Source organism: Jaculus jaculus, chromosome 3 (genome assembly GCF_020740685.1).
Source record: "Jaculus jaculus isolate mJacJac1 chromosome 3, mJacJac1.mat.Y.cur, whole genome shotgun sequence".
Classification (NCBI taxonomy): domain Eukaryota; kingdom Metazoa; phylum Chordata; class Mammalia; order Rodentia; family Dipodidae; genus Jaculus; species Jaculus jaculus.
In genome coordinates this window covers 9,313,902-9,331,024 of record NC_059104.1, presented here as the reverse complement: position 1 = coordinate 9,331,024, position 17,123 = coordinate 9,313,902, and positions in this window count along the sequence as shown.

Sequence of the window (17,123 nt, the reverse complement as noted above, 5' to 3'; positions counted from 1 at the left end):
CCCACCGTGTGGGGACGCAGCTAGCAGGTGCCATGTGCGAAGCAGAATGTGCATCCTCACGACTCCTCCGGTCCCTTGATCTTGGACTCCCCAGACCCCACTACCTTCTCCTGCCTCCCTCTTTCTGCACCCTTTCCTCTTCCCACCTTGTCCACCTTCTAGACTTCAGGGAACATCATGGAAGACCGGGGAAGAATGCTGTGTAATGCTATCTTCTGGGCATGCCATGGCTGTCATGTCGCATATCACCATGTCACATGTCATAGATCATAGAGTGTTTATGATTATCTGCACAGGACTGAGACAGTCAGTCCTCCGCTGTCAACGCTGGAGGAGCTCATGAGGTCCCACGACTGCCCGAGCAGCTACCGGCAGTTATTGGTTGCTGGTGGAAAGGAGGAGACATTTCCTCCAGCGGTGTGGCCTTGTTAAGTTGCCATGCTCTGATAAATAACGCCCAACCCATGCTCATGAGAACAGCCCTAAGCTGAACTCAGCAGGTCTTCAAAACAGCCTCATAAACGAATAGCTGTAGAAGGAGTGAACATTGTATGCAAAAAAAAAAAACAAAAAACTTGCAACATAACTCAGACATATTTTTATGGATCTTAGAGCTAAATGCCAAAACTAAACCAAAACACTACTTGACCGAAACGTCAGTGAAAATATCTGCAACGTTGGGGTAAACAAAATGTTTTTAGGGCATAGAAACTAAGTGTGAGAAAACAATGTTGGACTATATCAAAAGTTGTCACTTTTCTAAAAATGTATTTTTATGTAAATATTTATATATTTATTTATCTGAGAGAAAAAGAGAGAGGGAGAGAGAGAGAGAGAGAGAGAGAGAGAGAGAGAGAGAGAGAGAGGCATGCCAGGGCCTCCAGCCACTGCAAATGAACTCCAGATGCGTGTGACCCCTTGTGCGGTCCCCCTGAAGGTGCCCCAGCAACCGGGGTGGGTGAGCACGAGAAAGTAAAGGACTTTCAGTGATCAGCTCTCTCAGTTTACTGTCAGTGAAATGGGTTTATAAGCATCTGAGGGTGGGGGGAGGACCCTAAGGGGACTGGACGTGCCAAGCTCATTTCTGATGCCTAATTAGTACATGGGGACATTCATTCCATCAAGTAGGCAATGCGGGGGGGGGGGGGGGGCGTCAGGTGATCTAGGGTCTCAGGACTGTGTGAAGGCTGCTGGCTGATAAGGAGTTTCCTAGGCAACTGGCCAAAGGTCACAGGGCGATAGGTGAAGCCTAAGTTCGGGTGTGCTGGGCTTGGAAAGCACCTGGCCTCCTGCAGCCTGGGGGTCTTTAGCAGTGCCTGGCAGCACAGGCCCCTCTCCTGAAGGCTCCAGCTTGTGTGTGGCAGTGCCCGACAGGAAACCTTTGTATCTGGATTCACTACTGCTGCATTTACCATTCACAGTAACTCTGGAAAATGGAGGTATTTAAAAATTTTTTTTTCCCCCATAGTATCCTAATTTTTTATTTGGGGAAACTGAGGCTGAAGGCGATTCAGAAGCGAGTTAGAAAGGGCCAGTTCATGGCAGAGTGAAGGCCCCATGAGTCCATACCCGGCCTGGGCCTTTCCTCAATGCGAGCACAGAATCACAAGCTCAGAGCTGAATTTCGGAAGCATCTTGGCTCTGTCTGCTGCTTTCCTGCCACAGCCACGGGGCTTCTCCCGCCCATGTTTTAGGTTTGGCGAGTACTGGGTGCTGATAGCTGTCATCTCCTGTGCGCACCAGTTGGCCGGGTTTCCTGGGACGGGAAGCGCAGGCCCTGACAGTCTCTGACAGCGCGCGGAAGAGCGGAGACAGCCGCGGTTGTGCAGCCGATTGGATCTAAGCCGCAGCGCAGATTTGGCATCAGTGCTGCTTCCTTCCCCAGACTGTCATTCTTTCAGGGCAGCGTGGGAGGCACAGGAACGTGAGGGCCCGGTGCTCTCGGCTGTGGCCCGATGAGTGCTGCAGAGACCCAGCAAAGAGCCGTCAAGCCGGGCCGACTGTGAGATGAGGCAGGCTGATTTCTGCAGCGCTTTCAAGGGGAAAGACTCAAGTTAGTTACCAGGTGTTGTGAGGCCCCCACATTCCATGTGAACATTTGCATGTATGGACCTATGTAACCTCTTCCCTTCTCTTCTCACACCTCTCCTCTCTTCCCCTCCCTCCCTCCCCTTCACTCTCCTCTCTTCTTCTCTCTCCTGTCCCCTCTGCTCCTCTCTCTCCCTTCCCCTCCCCTCCTCTCCTTTCCTTTCCTTTTCTGTCTTTTTGAGAAAGGGTTTCATGTATCTCAGGCTAGTTTAGAACTCACTCTGTGATTGAGGATGATCTTGGACTTCTGATCCTCCTGCCTCCACCTCCCAAATGTTGGGATTACAGGCCTGCACCACTGTGCCCTGTTTGTGCTGTGCTGGGGATTGAACCTAGGACTCTGTGCATTCTAGGCAATCACGCTACCAACTAAGCCATATCCTTATCCTCTATATACACTTTTCTTAAAAAAATAAATCCTTCAATCTGTCTGTAGTTTATAAAAGTAACAAACTTTATTTATTTATTTGAGAGCGATAGACACAGAGAGTAAGACAGATAGAGGGAGAGAGAGAGAATGGGCGCGCCAGGGCTTCCAGCCTCTGCAAACGAACTCCAGACGCGTGCGCCCCCTTGTGCATCTGGCTAACGTGGGACCTGGGGAACCGAGCCTCGAACCGGGGTCCTTAGGCTTCACAGGCAAGCGCCTAACCACTAAGCCATCTCTCCAGCCCACTTTTTTTTTTTAAGCGGAAGAACCAGAGTACCTTTGCTTGTCACATCTGGTTTCAGCTGACACAGGCTGGTAGCAGTTTCTAATCCTAATGGTAGGCTCTTGGAGAGATGCAGGCTAGAAGCTGGAGGCTGAAACTGGAAGATCAGAAACAGTGACTCACATATGCCTGCCCCTGTCCTCACCTCTGATGCTTTGTATTCCACACAGAGCCCTTAGTTATATATGAAAATTCACGTGTGTGTGTGTAGTATAGACACATAGATAATGTCATGAACTGGGTCTCAAGATTTGGGTTTTGAAATACACACACACACACATATGCATACATACATATACATATATATGTATATAGTTTGTTTTTTGTGAAGACACTCTAGTCAACTCATCAACCAGATTGATTAACTATTATATCCACATGTATACATACACATACGTATGTGCATAGATATGTATTAATTTCAATGACAGATTCAGCCAGACTCTGTCTTTAATTTAGCAGGTTGTGTACTACTTGTTACTGGGTTATTTCACATGTTTGTTCCTTGCCCCCCCCTCTTTATATGTGTATATATATATATATATATATATATATATATAGATAGATAGATAGATAGATCACAAATACTCATATACTCATCCATTTCATAAACATACAATTTTAGAATTTCATTTTTTTTAGACAGGGTCTTAGTAGCCCAGATTGACCTGTAATTAGCTATGTAGCCAAGGCTGCCCTTGAACTCCTGATCCTTCTGCATTTATGCCCCAAGTACGGCAATTATAGGTGTGAGCCACCATGCCAAAAGTGTAATTACGATTTTATGATGCCATTACCCTGTATTCTATAGGTTTCAAAATGGTACCATAATTTCATAGGGATGTCACTTCATCCTACAAAACTTCTGGCTGGGTGAGTTGCCCAGAATATCTTGGCAAAGGACTCAGATGCACAAAAACCAATTCAATGTCACCTTTTTTTCTACATCATGGGTAAAAGCCCTCTGCCTCTGTTTATCACTGAAATTCTTCAGTCATCCCTGGGATGAAGGGTCACCCCTGCTTGGACAGGAGCATTTCTAAGAAGTAGACAAAATGACTCATGAAAGGTGTCCCTTAGCTAGGCTGCGGCATGAATGTGTGAATGGCATAAGAGGTTGCTTCTCACAAGGACCACCTTTAACTTCAGCAATGTGTCCTGAAGATGTTTTACAAGGGCAATCAAGATTTAGCCAGGGGGCTAACTGAGAAGAAGTTCTAACGTACAAGGTGAGTCCTTGGAGACTCTGAAAAACCCATTAACAGAGAAGTTATTAATGTCTTTTTTTATGCAGAGGCAGACCCCAAAGAAACCAGTCTACATTATGAAACATTTTACTGAAATCCATTTTTTAAAAATAGGAGAATGCTATAATGAAGTCTGCGGTGGGAACTGAGTGCATGCCTGGCCTCCTGGGCTAGTCGCAGATTTTCTACAGAATAAAGGGAAATTCTCCTCTTAATTTCACATTGAGACAAAGAAATAGAACAAAATCTTCCACTGTAAAATTTTACTCATATTGGATTCGCCCACCCTCATACTTCTAATCAACCTTAACATTTTCTAGTCTCTGTTAGGAATGTCTGTTTGAATGTGACTTAAAAATATCAACATTTTAAACTTCTTTAGGTAGTTGGGTGGATTTATGAAGAATGGTAGGATAGTTCTGGCCTTATGAATATGATGCCTATGATCTATTTTCAGAAGGAAATAAACTAAGCTATTCCTTCTTGTTTGTCAACTTGATGGGATTTAAAATTACCATGGAAACAGATCTCTGGGCATATCCAGGAAGTTTCTAGACTGTGGGCAGCAACATCCTAAGAAAATGTTCAACGTCCTTAACCATCAGGGGAATGCAAATTAAAACAACTATAAGATTCTACCTTACTCCAGTCAGGATGGTCATCATTAAAAAATGAAATGACAATAAATGTTGGCAAGGAAGCAGGGCAACAGGAACCCTCATTCACTGCTGGTGGGAGTGCAAACTTGTACAACCACTGTGGAAAACAATGTGGGGACTCCTGACAAAGATGAAAATAGAGCTACTAGCTGACCCAGCTACCCCTATGTTAGGCATCTACCCTAAAGGGTCCACTCTTCACTGCAGAGATACTTGCTCAACCATGTTTATAGCTGCTCAATTCACAATAGCTAAGAACTTGAATCAACTCAGATGCCCTTGTGTGATGATTGGACAATGAAGATGTGGTGCACATACACGATGGAATTCTGCTCAGCAGTAAGGAAACATGATATAATAAAACCTGTCAGAAAATGGATGAACTTGGAACAATTCATACTAAGAGAGCTCACACAAACACAGAAAGACAAACGTTGCATGTTATCCCTCATCTGTGGTTCCTATTGGGGAACAGCTTGAATTTCAGGCACCTTGAGGGACAGATGATAGGGATGGAAGTGTTTGGGGGACGGGGAGTGAGAAAGTGGGGGAGATAGACACAAAACTAAATACAAGATGAATTGGTAGGGCTGGAGAGATGGCTTAGTGGTTAAACGCTTGCCTGTGAAGCCTAAGGACCCCAGTTCAAGGCTCGCTTCCCCAGGTCCCACGTTAGCCAGATGCTCAAGGGGGCGCACGCGTCTGGAGTTTGTTTGCAGAGGCTGGAAGCCCTGGCGCACCCATTCTCTCTCTCTCCCTCTATCTGTCTTTCTCTCTGTGTCTGTCACTCTCAAATAAATAAATAAATAAATAAATAAATAAATAAATAAATTAAAAAAAAAAAGATGAATTGGTAACATAGAAATCTTTCTCCTGAACAGCAGACTAAAAGATTTAACCCTCAACAGGAATATGCAGGGATTGTCTGGTAAGAAGGACCCTAGAGAGGGTGGGAGGAAGCCTAACTCTAAAACGGTTGGCTCTGTCTGTTAACTCCCAATACCAGAAATAGCTCACATTGAGCTGCTGGTCAGAGAGACCTAAAAGGTCCCCAAAACAAGACAGGCTTCTGTCAAAGCATTTGATTACCTGCCTGAGGTGAAAAAATAAGACCCTATTGCTAAAGATACTATGTGCTGCCAACACAGAACATCTACAGATCCGTCTGGAATCTGGAAGTAAGCCAGTTTCCACATGGTCTGCCCACGTAGTGCTGGAAGGTGCTACGTGGACTGCTGGGGCGAACTAGCCAGCAATGTCGTGTGCCAGCAGGTGTCCTGCTACATGAAGCAACCAGCCTGGCCAGGTGTGCACAGCTGTGTAAGAGAGGCATACAACCTGGGTGGGAACCAGTGGCTTTTTGATTGATCAAGGGATCCACTCAGTGGAAAGGAACCCATAGCTGAAACTGGGAACTGAGTCAGAATCCTATGGAGACCAAGATCTTGGACTCCAGCAATAAGTTCCCACTCGTCTTTGGCCAAAAGAGGGGCTATACCCATCAAAATCTCTTTTGACAATGCTTATGCCATTTAACCTATGCTGACCTCTTTGACTATTGGAGAATCTGGTTTTCTTTTTCAGAAGGCAACAAGAAGCAAGGAGATAAACCACCCTTCACAGACCATCCAGGACACACATGAAACCACAGAAGAAATGGTGACATGAGCAAGACATGCTACTTCGATGGCAAGCCTGACAACCAGGGCCAGGGTGATGGAGACAGACTGAAGATACGCAAAATGCACCAAAGCAGAAATCCAGGAGCTGCCTGAGAGCTCAACACTAAAGTAGACTTAAAGCACACCCACCATGGCTCAAGGAATCTTGTGGAAGAGGGGGCAGAAAAACTGTAAGCACCACAGGGTGGCAGTGAATGTCCAGAGGCAGTGTCCCCTCTTACAGTGACTGACTGCTGCCCTCACATCTCATGACCCACATTGAATACCAGCAATCGTACTGAGGAGGGCCCTCAGTGGAATGAAGGCAGGGAGGAGGGTACATGAAGTGTCCATACAAAGTTTCTACTTCATGAAAAAACGTTGTCCAGAGACCAGGAGACCCTTCATCCCCATATTGAGTTGATTCATCCCCCACTGCTGTTCTTCTTTCCCTTTGCTTTTCCTGACTCCCCCCCCCCCCCCGTGGCATACAAAAATGAGTTGCTTGACTCCAAGAGAGGAAGGGAACAGTAATAAACTGTGGCCTGGAGTTCAGCTGTGCATAAAAACCTTTTCATTTTATGAGACATCCTCAATTTCTTGTTCTGCATTTTATAGGATGATAAGCCAGAAACCTTGAATTCTACCTACTCTGTGGAAGAGTAAAGACAGCTTAGGAAAGGTGAGTTTTGTCTTTAATACAATGACATGTTTTCTTATAGTAGTTAGTGTTCCAGAAGATAAAATATGCCACCTGTGAATTTAGATACGTAGGGTTGAGAAGTGGAAGTGTGCCTCTGTATACGTGTATGTGACTTATTGGTTTGGTTCTATTAAGGAAATACACTGAGCCCTTGTATGTCTTCAGTTTTAAGCCTTCAACTAAAAATGACAACTGAAAGACATTAAAATAGCATCCTAAATTGGTCATGAATCTGGTTCATAAGGGCAACTTAGTAGGTAAACTTTCTTTCTTAAGTAATGGATTTCATTTTGCCACCCAGAGAATACTGTGATTGGTATTTATCTTCCATGGTTACTGTCTACTTTAAAAAGGAACAGGTCACACCTGCACATTTGCACCATAAGAAGTGACCTGAGCAGGCCAAAGTGCACCTGTTCTTAGGAGTCTGGAGAAGCTTCCCCTAATAGTGATGGGCTGTCACCTGGGCCCTTGAGGAATTTGAGCACAGTTCAGTGAATTTCCCTGCTGAGTCACCTATAAGTTTTCACACACACACACACACAGAGAGAGAGAGGGTGGGGGGAACTGGTTTAATTGGGCAAAGTAAACTTTAACCTTCAGAACACTGTCTACTCATTTTCATAAACCTTCTTCCATCTCCAGCTTGCCCCGTCTTTGGTATGATCACTCCCATTCTGACATTTGATAGGAAGGTAAGTGGGAAACCATGATGATATTTCTTACCTTTGCTCTGTTTATTCTGAATTTGGAAGTATATTGCTTTTAGTGTATATGGTATGCAGATGTATTAGTTTCTTATTGCTACTACAACAAATCGCCACAAACCCAATAGCGCTGGATGAAAATCAAATCCGACTTATATAGGGAGACACTTTGTTGGAAAAGATTGCAATATGGGGCTGGAGAGATGGCTTAGTGGTTAAGCACTTGCCTGTGAAGCCTAAGGATCCCTGTTCGAGGTTCGATTCCCCAGGACCCGCGAAAGCCAGATGCACAAGGTGGTGCATGTGTCTGGAGTTTGTTTGCAGTGGCTGGAGGCTATGGAGTGTCCATTCTCTCTCTCTCTCTCTCTCTCTCTCTCTCTCTCTGCCTCTTTGTCTGTCTGTCTGTCATTCTCAAATAAATAAAAGAATTAAAAAAAAAAGAGTACAACCAGGAGGATTCTGACTATGAATTACGCAAAGGCTTGTCGTTCAGAAAGAAAAGGCTTTTCTTCATTGAGAGAGAGAGAAACAAGGAACGGGATGGGGAGGTGGATGCCATGATAGACAAGTCCATCGGAGAATGCTTGACCCGGAGGCCACCCCAGTCATATGAGAGTAAATTAAGGCAGGGATGTACTCTGGCTCTGCCTGAGGGTGGGCTGAAGTTCAGGGAGATGGGAGAAAGCTTAGCTGACATATGGTTACATGTGTTTTGCTCCAATTGACAATGTGGACACAACAGTTCTGCTCATCATGAATAAGGCACAGAGTTTTGTGCCTGCCCTTGTCACAGGTAGGCAAGAGTAATCACTGAGTATTGCCCGAGGCACATGAAGAACAGTGTGTCTTTGTAGTTAATTACTTCCCAGAGTTAAAAAAAAAAAAAAAATCTCTTACAGAGGTTTCCTATTATATAATCTCAGGCCCTGGGCAAACTGACATTGACCCTAGGGGGTAAAGAAAGCAAATTTATTATTCTCAAGGTCTGGAAGTCAGAAATCCAAAATGAGCATGCCTGGGTCAAACCTGAAGTTGTGGTGGGGGGAGGCTGTGTCCCCCTGTGGAGGGGAAAAGGCTCCATGATTGCATTTTTAAATTGTTCCAGGCAAGTATATTCCCAGGCTCGAGAACCCCTCCACCTTTCAAAGCTATCAGTGGCTGCCTGGGTCTTTTTCCCATCACACTGCTCTGACGCAGGCTCTCCCGTTTCATTCTTTTGCATCCAAGGATTTGTGGTTATGTCATGCTCCCCTGGATTATCCAAAACACAGCCGATGAGCAACCCTGACTGCAACTATAGGATTAATTTCAACCATTGCTACAAAACCTAACCCATAGGTTCTTGGAATCAAGGCTTGGGGTATTAATATGATACTCCAAGTACTTCCCAGAAGGCTTGCAGGACATACTCTGCCTCACACTGATTTCTGAGCACTTAAAATTCTTTCAGCTTAAGATAGGAAACCTCAGACTTTACTATCTCTGGTTCTTTCTGTACCCCCAAAGAACTTTTATTGATGTGGGTTTTCCATTCTGGGGACAAAAGTTGTGGCCTTGTGCTTGCTGGGCAAGCATTCTGCTCATGAATTACATTCCTCACCCCATGTGGGTCATGCCTATTAATATTGGCTGCACCAGAAATTGAGAAACTTTAAACATATTGATTGACTCACTTAAAATGTCAACAATAAACTCACCATATGTTGATGGGATTATTTACTAAAACAAACTTTTTCGTGAGAAAACAGCATCACTTCACACTTCTGAAATCTCTACTGTGTCTGTTTGGTGGGAGACAGCTTCCTTTCCTTGATTTTGCATTCAGTCTGATGCAATATGCTATTCTGGTTGACATATATGAAAAATGTTTATCCCCATATAGATATGTACTTGGAAAAAAGTGAAGGAATATTTCATTAGCTTTTACAGGTAATTGTGGACTCACTTTTTTAATACTATACCAAAATTTGATAGGTGTGACAAATGATAATTTTTAAAAGGTTAATTGCACTGTGGAATCAAAAAACATCAGTGGGCTTTTCATGTCTGCTTCTGTAATATGTAGTATCCTTGCACTTCAAATAGCTTTTTTGTACCCACACATGATTTTTATAATACCCCTCTGTATTAATTTGTTAAACGTTGGTTCACAGTATCATGACGATTTCCCATTGTTGTGACATTTTATAGTCTTAACATCAGAAATCACACTTGCTAATTTCACCACTAATTTCATCTGAAAAATACGTAAGTATTGGAAAGTTCCCAAGAGTGATATAAGCTTTCTAAATTTCCATTTTTATTCAGAAAGGTCAAATTTTATCACTGGCAATGGATTTGCCTTTCCCTCCATGTTGACATTTGCACTGATGTTGCAAAAGCAATACTGAGTAAGGCAAGGCCTGCAGCTGCCTTTGCGCCAGCTACGGTGGCGGCAGCAAACTGTAGGATCTCCACGGTGACAGCCTCCATAGGAACAGAGAAGCCAACACAGGCGTTTGCACTGAGCCGAGTCCCTAATGAAGGAGTGAAAGTTACGCATGTATTAAACCTCAACCACTTACTCCATTAAAGAACACTCTTTGTGATTTAATGGGAATTGGGCACATTGTTTTTCTGTTATATCCCAGGAGTAGGAACCTTCTCCAGGGCAGGACCATGGACCATTATTTGAGTGGTGAGCTGAACTGCCTGGTTTTGTGAATGTTAAGGGAATAACCAACTGCTTTCTAATGAGAATTCAGGACAGCTCCAAAGGAGGGAATTCATGCCTGGTACTACAAACTTGGATGAAATATTCTTTTATTTTATTTTATTTTTGAGGTAGGATCTCGCTCTAGCCCAGGCTGGCATGGAACTCACTCTGCACTCTCAGGCTGACCTGGAACTCACAGTGATCCTCCTACCTCTGCCTCCCAAGCTCCGGGATTAAAGGTGTGTGCCATTACACTTGGCAAACTCTTTGCTGCACCTGTACAAATTCAATTCATTTATCCTCTGTGTCAAAGAGCCAGATACTCTTGGTAACCTTGTTGTTTGGAGCAAGCCCACATCTCCCTACCTTGATGTGTTTGGTAATTTTTACAATTCCTCTTTAAATGGCTACATTACTTTTATGATGTCTATTTTACCTTGTACCTATATTTTTCCTTATAAGAGAAGTGCCAGCCATATTTTCAATGATCTCTAAAGATACCTAAAGTAACTATTCATATAAGTACTGACCTGCCAGGCCTCTTGCAGATTCCATGTCATTAACCCCCACGGTTCACAACCCAGCAGCTACCAAGATGTTTCCATAGGACGGGCCTGAGCTCTATGATATTGGAGAGTGCATTCAGGCTGCATGTCGTTTTCTGAGAAACTGGAGTTCCAAGGGTTGTTTCAGTTTTAAAAACTATTTTCATTTATTTATTTGAAAGGGGTGTGTGTGTGTGCGAGAGAGGGGGGTGGGTGGGTATACTATACCAGGGCCTCTTGCCACTACAAATGGACTGCAGATGTATGTGCCAGTTTGTGCATCTGGCTTTATGTGGGTACTAGAGAATCAAACCCAGGCTGTCAGGCTTGGCAAGGAAGTGCTTTCAACCACTGGACCATTTCTCCAGGTCATTTTCACAAGATTCTCCTTTTTTCCAAAGGAGTAAGTTGCTAGAAATTTCATTGATGCAGTTCAGTTACAATTAAAATTCAGTTTTCTTTCTGCTAAAGCACTTTTTATTTCTGTTAAGGTAGGACTATCCTAATACCCTTTCTATCTTTCTTTCTTTCTTTCTTCCTTCCTTTCTTTCTTTCTTTTTTTTTTTGAGGTAGGGTCTTGCTCAGGCTTAGGCTGACCAGGAATTCACTATGTAGTGTCAGGGTGGCCTCAAACTCACAGCAACCCTCCTACCTCTGCCTCCTGAGTGCTGGGATTAAAAGCGTGCACCAGCACGTCCAGTGTCCTAATAATACCATTTCTGACTGGAGCTGCTCAGTCAAGTTCTTTGCAAGTTGAAACCTGCTTCATGGTTTGATCACAACTCATGAATGTGAGGTGTGCCTCGCTTGCCCATTTGGTGCAGCCGAGGTGGACAGTGTCCTGGGGTGTCGTGGAGGCCACGCACGGCGTGGTCATGCTCACATGTGCTCCTGCCAGTCACGAGCGTAGTGGTCAGCTCTGAGGTTAGACCTGAACGGAGTCCACGGTTCTGTGGTGAATGGCGGAGCATCAGCTCTACGTGGGAAAAAGGAGCATCTGCATTTGAATGCTTGCAGGACCAACATTTCCCTGAAGAGCTGGGCTTCCGTAAAGTAACTTTTGAAGTTAAAGGTGAGTTTTTCTTCTTTGTACTTTCTGTCTTCCATGCAGCCAGCTGGCAACGCTGCCCGTACCTGCCAGATGTCTTCAGGCTTAGCTAGACCATGCCTTTGCTTTGCCGGTCTGTGAAGAAGTAAGTGCCACCCTCTTCGTTCTATGGAGGCAGAGCTGGGCATGTGACATGTGTCTGTAATACTAGGAATGGTGATGCAGAGGCATGACATCTTGAGTTCAGGGCCAGCCCGGGCTACATTGTCACCAGTGTGGGGGTAGGCTACGTAGTGAGCCTATCTGGAAAAAGGATAGGCAGTAGATAACACATAGAAGTCTCAAGAGAGTTTATTTCAGCAACCAGGTTTTTGACCCTCTACACATCTAAGTGGATTACAAAAATAGCATTTTCCTTTTTGTCTCTCTATTGAACGCATCTGAGAAAATTCAGGTGCTTTCTGTTACTGCTGACTCTTAATGTCGACTTTCAAACTGTAACCTGCAGATATGTTTGTCTCCTGTGTGTTTCTCGTCACTTATAAGTGCCAGGTTGTAGTTTTAATATTATCTGAAATGTCAGAGCACTAGTCTGACTCTAATTTTAGTCTCTTTCTTCTTTCCCACATTGTTCGTTCACTCGGCACGAGCCTACCCCTGCTTGCTCGGTAAGTGTATGCTAAGTGTTTCTCTACCGTCTCTGTAAGTTCTGAGTTCTTCTGGCTCCTTAAAGAACTTCCAATAGTGTTTTTTAAAAATATATTTTATTTGAGAGAGAGAGAGAAAGAGGGAGAGAGAAAGATAGAGAAAGAAAGACAGGGAGAGAGAGAGAGAGAGAGAGAGAGAGAGAGAGAGAGAGAGAGAGAGAGAGGGAGAGAGAGAAAGAGAGGGAGAGAGAAAGATAGAGAAAGAAAGGGAGAGAGAGAGAGAGAGAGAGAGAGAGAGAGAGAGAGAGAGAGAGTGGGAGAATGGGCACATCAGGGCCTCCAGCCACTGAAAACAAACTCCAGATGCATGTGCCCCCTTGCGCATCAGGCTTACATGGGACCTGGAGCATTGAACCAGGGTTCTTTGGCTTTGCAGGTAAATGCCTTAACGGCTAAGCCATCTCTCCATAACACCATAACATATCATCACCATAATATAACATCACCATGATATATAGCCTTGGTTCCAAGAGCAGATATTGGGCATGCAAGGCTGTCCAGGCTCTGGGATTCCTCAGCATTGTGGAGTCAGGAAATAGCACTTCATTTTCATTAATGAGCTATTGCCTACTGAATGCTATGGTCTGCATATGGAATGGATTAGTCAATAGTGGCTTATTATTGTTTTTAATCGGGTGGTCTAGTGGCTTTGTGATGTCCCCATGTCCCAGCCTCTTCTTGTCATTCTGACCTCTACCCTCACTTCCTGGCCGTTATTTTCCCTTTGTGTGTCATGTGGTTACATAACATGGCATCCTCAGCTCCAGTGTCCTCTGTGCCCTTCAGGCTGGAGCTCTACGAAGGATGCAGCCTGCTCCCTCATAGGTGATGTACCTGTGAACTTCTTGGCTTTTCCCACTTCACGTGGGCTAGAAGTGCCTCGAGACCCTACTGACCACTCGTGTCCTGGGAATCTTCCATGAGGATTAAGGGGAATTTGGTGAGCAGCTGGCCAGAGGTTCTTGTCTTAAATCTCTTGGGTCTCACAGTGAACTATTCTTTTGTCCTTGTTTTGGGTAGTTTGGATATTCTCGCCTGTTGTGAGTTTCCAGAGGCCCCCAGTGTCTCTCCAATCAACCTCAGGCCATTTATGAATGGAGGCGACTGGAGACAATGCCCCTAATTCTTTTTGACCCTATTCCCACGGCTGTGGGTCACAGCTCCTTCTTGTGCACCATGCTTCATTCTATGGGTACCAGCTTGCCCAATGTCCCCAAGCGCCTCAGCACTTCAGTCCTGGTTTTTCTATTAACTTCCAATAGTTGTGATTTTGTAGCATTACATCCCTTGGATCCTCAGTGCCCATGAAATCAGCTTTGTTATTTGGGCTTTTGAAAACTATCCACTATCAGATCATTACCTCTGAAAAAATCTCAAAGGCTTTCAGCAGTGGTCTGCAAGAGAGGTCACTAGAGGGAACCTCATGCCAGGTGCTTCGGAGTTAAGTGCGTACCTCTGAATGCACGCTGATCAAATTCCCTTAACTGGATGTATTTGGATTGTCAGGGGACTGAGGAGAGGCTCAAATGGAGGGTTTCCCCTCTAGTCATTGCTATTCTTGGATGACCGATGTTAGGGGAAAACTGAAGCATGAGTTGGTTGAGAAATCTGAATTAGCAATCCTCTTTACAAGTTGGATTGTGACCTGGTCAACTGCCTGCCCCCCACACATGAGGGCTTGTTGAGAGAGGAAGGAGTGAGAAAAAGAGAGAGTTTTTTAGGGGTCAGGCTTTATCCTTCTATAATTATCTCCTTCACCTGGCAAAACTAGAATTCCCTAGAAGCCTGACTGTCAGGAACAGTGGAGGGCAGCTTTTAGATGTGCCACTGCCTGTAGCAACAAAGAACATTGAACAGCTCTTGTGAAGTCAAATATTTATTTTTATTTTATTTTATTTATTTTTTTGTGGCGCTAGAGCTGGAACCTAGGGCCTTGCATATGTGAGGCACAAGTTCTACCACTGAGCTCCATCCTCAGACCTCTGCTAAATTCTGTGACATTCTCTAACACATTTGAGTGCCTTTGCCTCCCTTCTTCTGTATTTATATTTTGTTGCTACATCTTATATCATTGTAATTGCTTTATATAATTAACCCAAAAGGAAAAAAAAAAAGGTGAGTGATTTCAGAGAAGAGTAAGGAAATGTATTCAATTCACCTTAGTGACTTACTTTACTTAGTGTGGAAGTCTTCCGTACGCAGAGAGCTCAATCACATCACACGTTTTCTTGATGGCACTTTACTCTTGGCACAATTAAAAGCACCAGCGTCTCACTGTTTGAAGCTTATGCTCTCAAGTTTGGATAGCAGGAACTGGGTGAAATCTTTGAAAAGATGCGGGGTCTGGAGTCCTCCTTCTCTTTCCTATACGCTATAAATTCTGGGCTAGTTTGTCTCAAGTACATATGGGATGCTGGAATTATTAAAAGATAGAAAAGCAATTTAAAGCAGCAGCAAGGCAAACTCCCCTGGCGCTAAAATGTAATCAGGGTGGAGTTGAACATATTCATGTGTCTATCAAAACATGACTAAAACTCTGCTTGCATGTCATCTTACAATTATTATCCTATGTAAAATGCTGTGCACAGGTCATTTTGGTTGTATGTGAATTATAGTTATGCTAGGCATGAAAAATGTACGTGTTATGCTCAGTTCTGTCTCTTCCACAGTCATGGCAGTTGTCAGGACAACACAGTCTGTCAGACCCCACAGAGGCAGGGCCGTCCAGAGTGTGAGAAGAGGAGGCGGTCAATTTTCATGTATCATTAAATTATGCAGATCATTATTTAATAATTGGTTCTCTGGCAGACAACGATCATTTTCCCTCAATATCCGTTTCCTTCTTCTTTAATCATAAAACATCCAAATGCTAGCTAGGGACATAATTTCCTAGAATAAAAGTCCAAATTCCCAAGCCCCTTTCACAGCTGTTATGGCCATATAATTAAATTCTAGACAAAGCAATGTGAGCAGAAGCGGGATCGGCATTTTCTAGCAAAGGCTCTTATAGGCAGGAAGCCTGTGCTCCTGTCCTTCCCACTTTGGTTGGCATGGGGACACTTTTTTTGGGGGGAAAACAGGCATCTTCATCCCCAAGGCCACTGCCCTGTAGCCAGAATGGCCCTGGTTTCCTCAAGATGGCTGTCATCGTGTTTTGTCTGTCTACATGAGACAGAAAGGGTTTTTTTTTTTTTTTTTTCCTATTTCAGGAAGCCAAACTCAATTCATCACCCATACTTGTATTATAACTGGAGGAGTCAGTTCTCATTAGGGGAGCTGCATGCTGGACAGTGCTTATGACCATAAATGTATTAGGAAGAAACAATCCTTGCTTCTGAGAAAGCCTGCTCTATGCTGTTGATACTATTCATGGTCCTATCTTTCACTGAAACTCCTGTCTGTTTTAATATATTTTGACTTTTCTGGTTGTCTTAATGTGTCCTCTTTCTATCTTGATGGGTTATGATCAAAGCTGATAAAACCAAAAGGCAGAGGAGCCAATAAAACTATTGTCTCAAGCACATAAAATTCTGCAAGAACCTCAGATGTTGCCTCCTCAAGTCTCTCACTCTCCTGTGGGTCCTGAAACTGCCTGTGAAGAACAAGTTTGTTAATTGGATGGATGAGAGTTATAGATAAAGGGAAATTATTTTTCAAAACAGATCTGGCATGGGTGGGGGTTCTTAAATGGAGCTATGACATCAGCAATTCCACAGGGGCTGTGATGACTAAGAAAAACTGAATATTGAAGCAGCAAGTCCACACTCAGGACCCAAACTAAATTCAGTGGGAGAATTCTGAAATTACGTAAGCAGGAAAAGATCCAAGCCACGGAGCAGCCTCAGGTCAGAAGCAGGCACTCACGACCGCTACCCCGGAATAGGCATCCAGTAGCTACAAGTGTGGGGGTCACTCCAGGAATGAGGGGGACAGAGAGAGAATATTGGAGGACTCTTGGTCTTCACTGCCAGTCAGAGCTCCTCTGTACTGACCATGGTGAAGTTTGGTGGGCATCAAAAGCTCGATTGCTATGGAAGTACGCATGGAACCAATGTGTTATTGACCATTTTGCCTTGGAATTCACTACAAAAGTTTAGCGACAGCATTTTAGAATGAACAGTTGTGTATTTAGGAAAAGAAAGGCAGGTAGATAAGAAATTATGAAGATTCGACAGTTTGAAGAAAGGAAGCTCAGTGATAATTTCAGAGCACCTGTGGCTGTGCAGACTGACCTCACTGGGGACGCACATTCAGTACGAATGTGCATGTGTTACAGTGCGCCTCACCAAGACTGCTCATGTTTGAACAAAATAACTAAAAAGTTTACTATGAATGGAAACTTCAAATTTT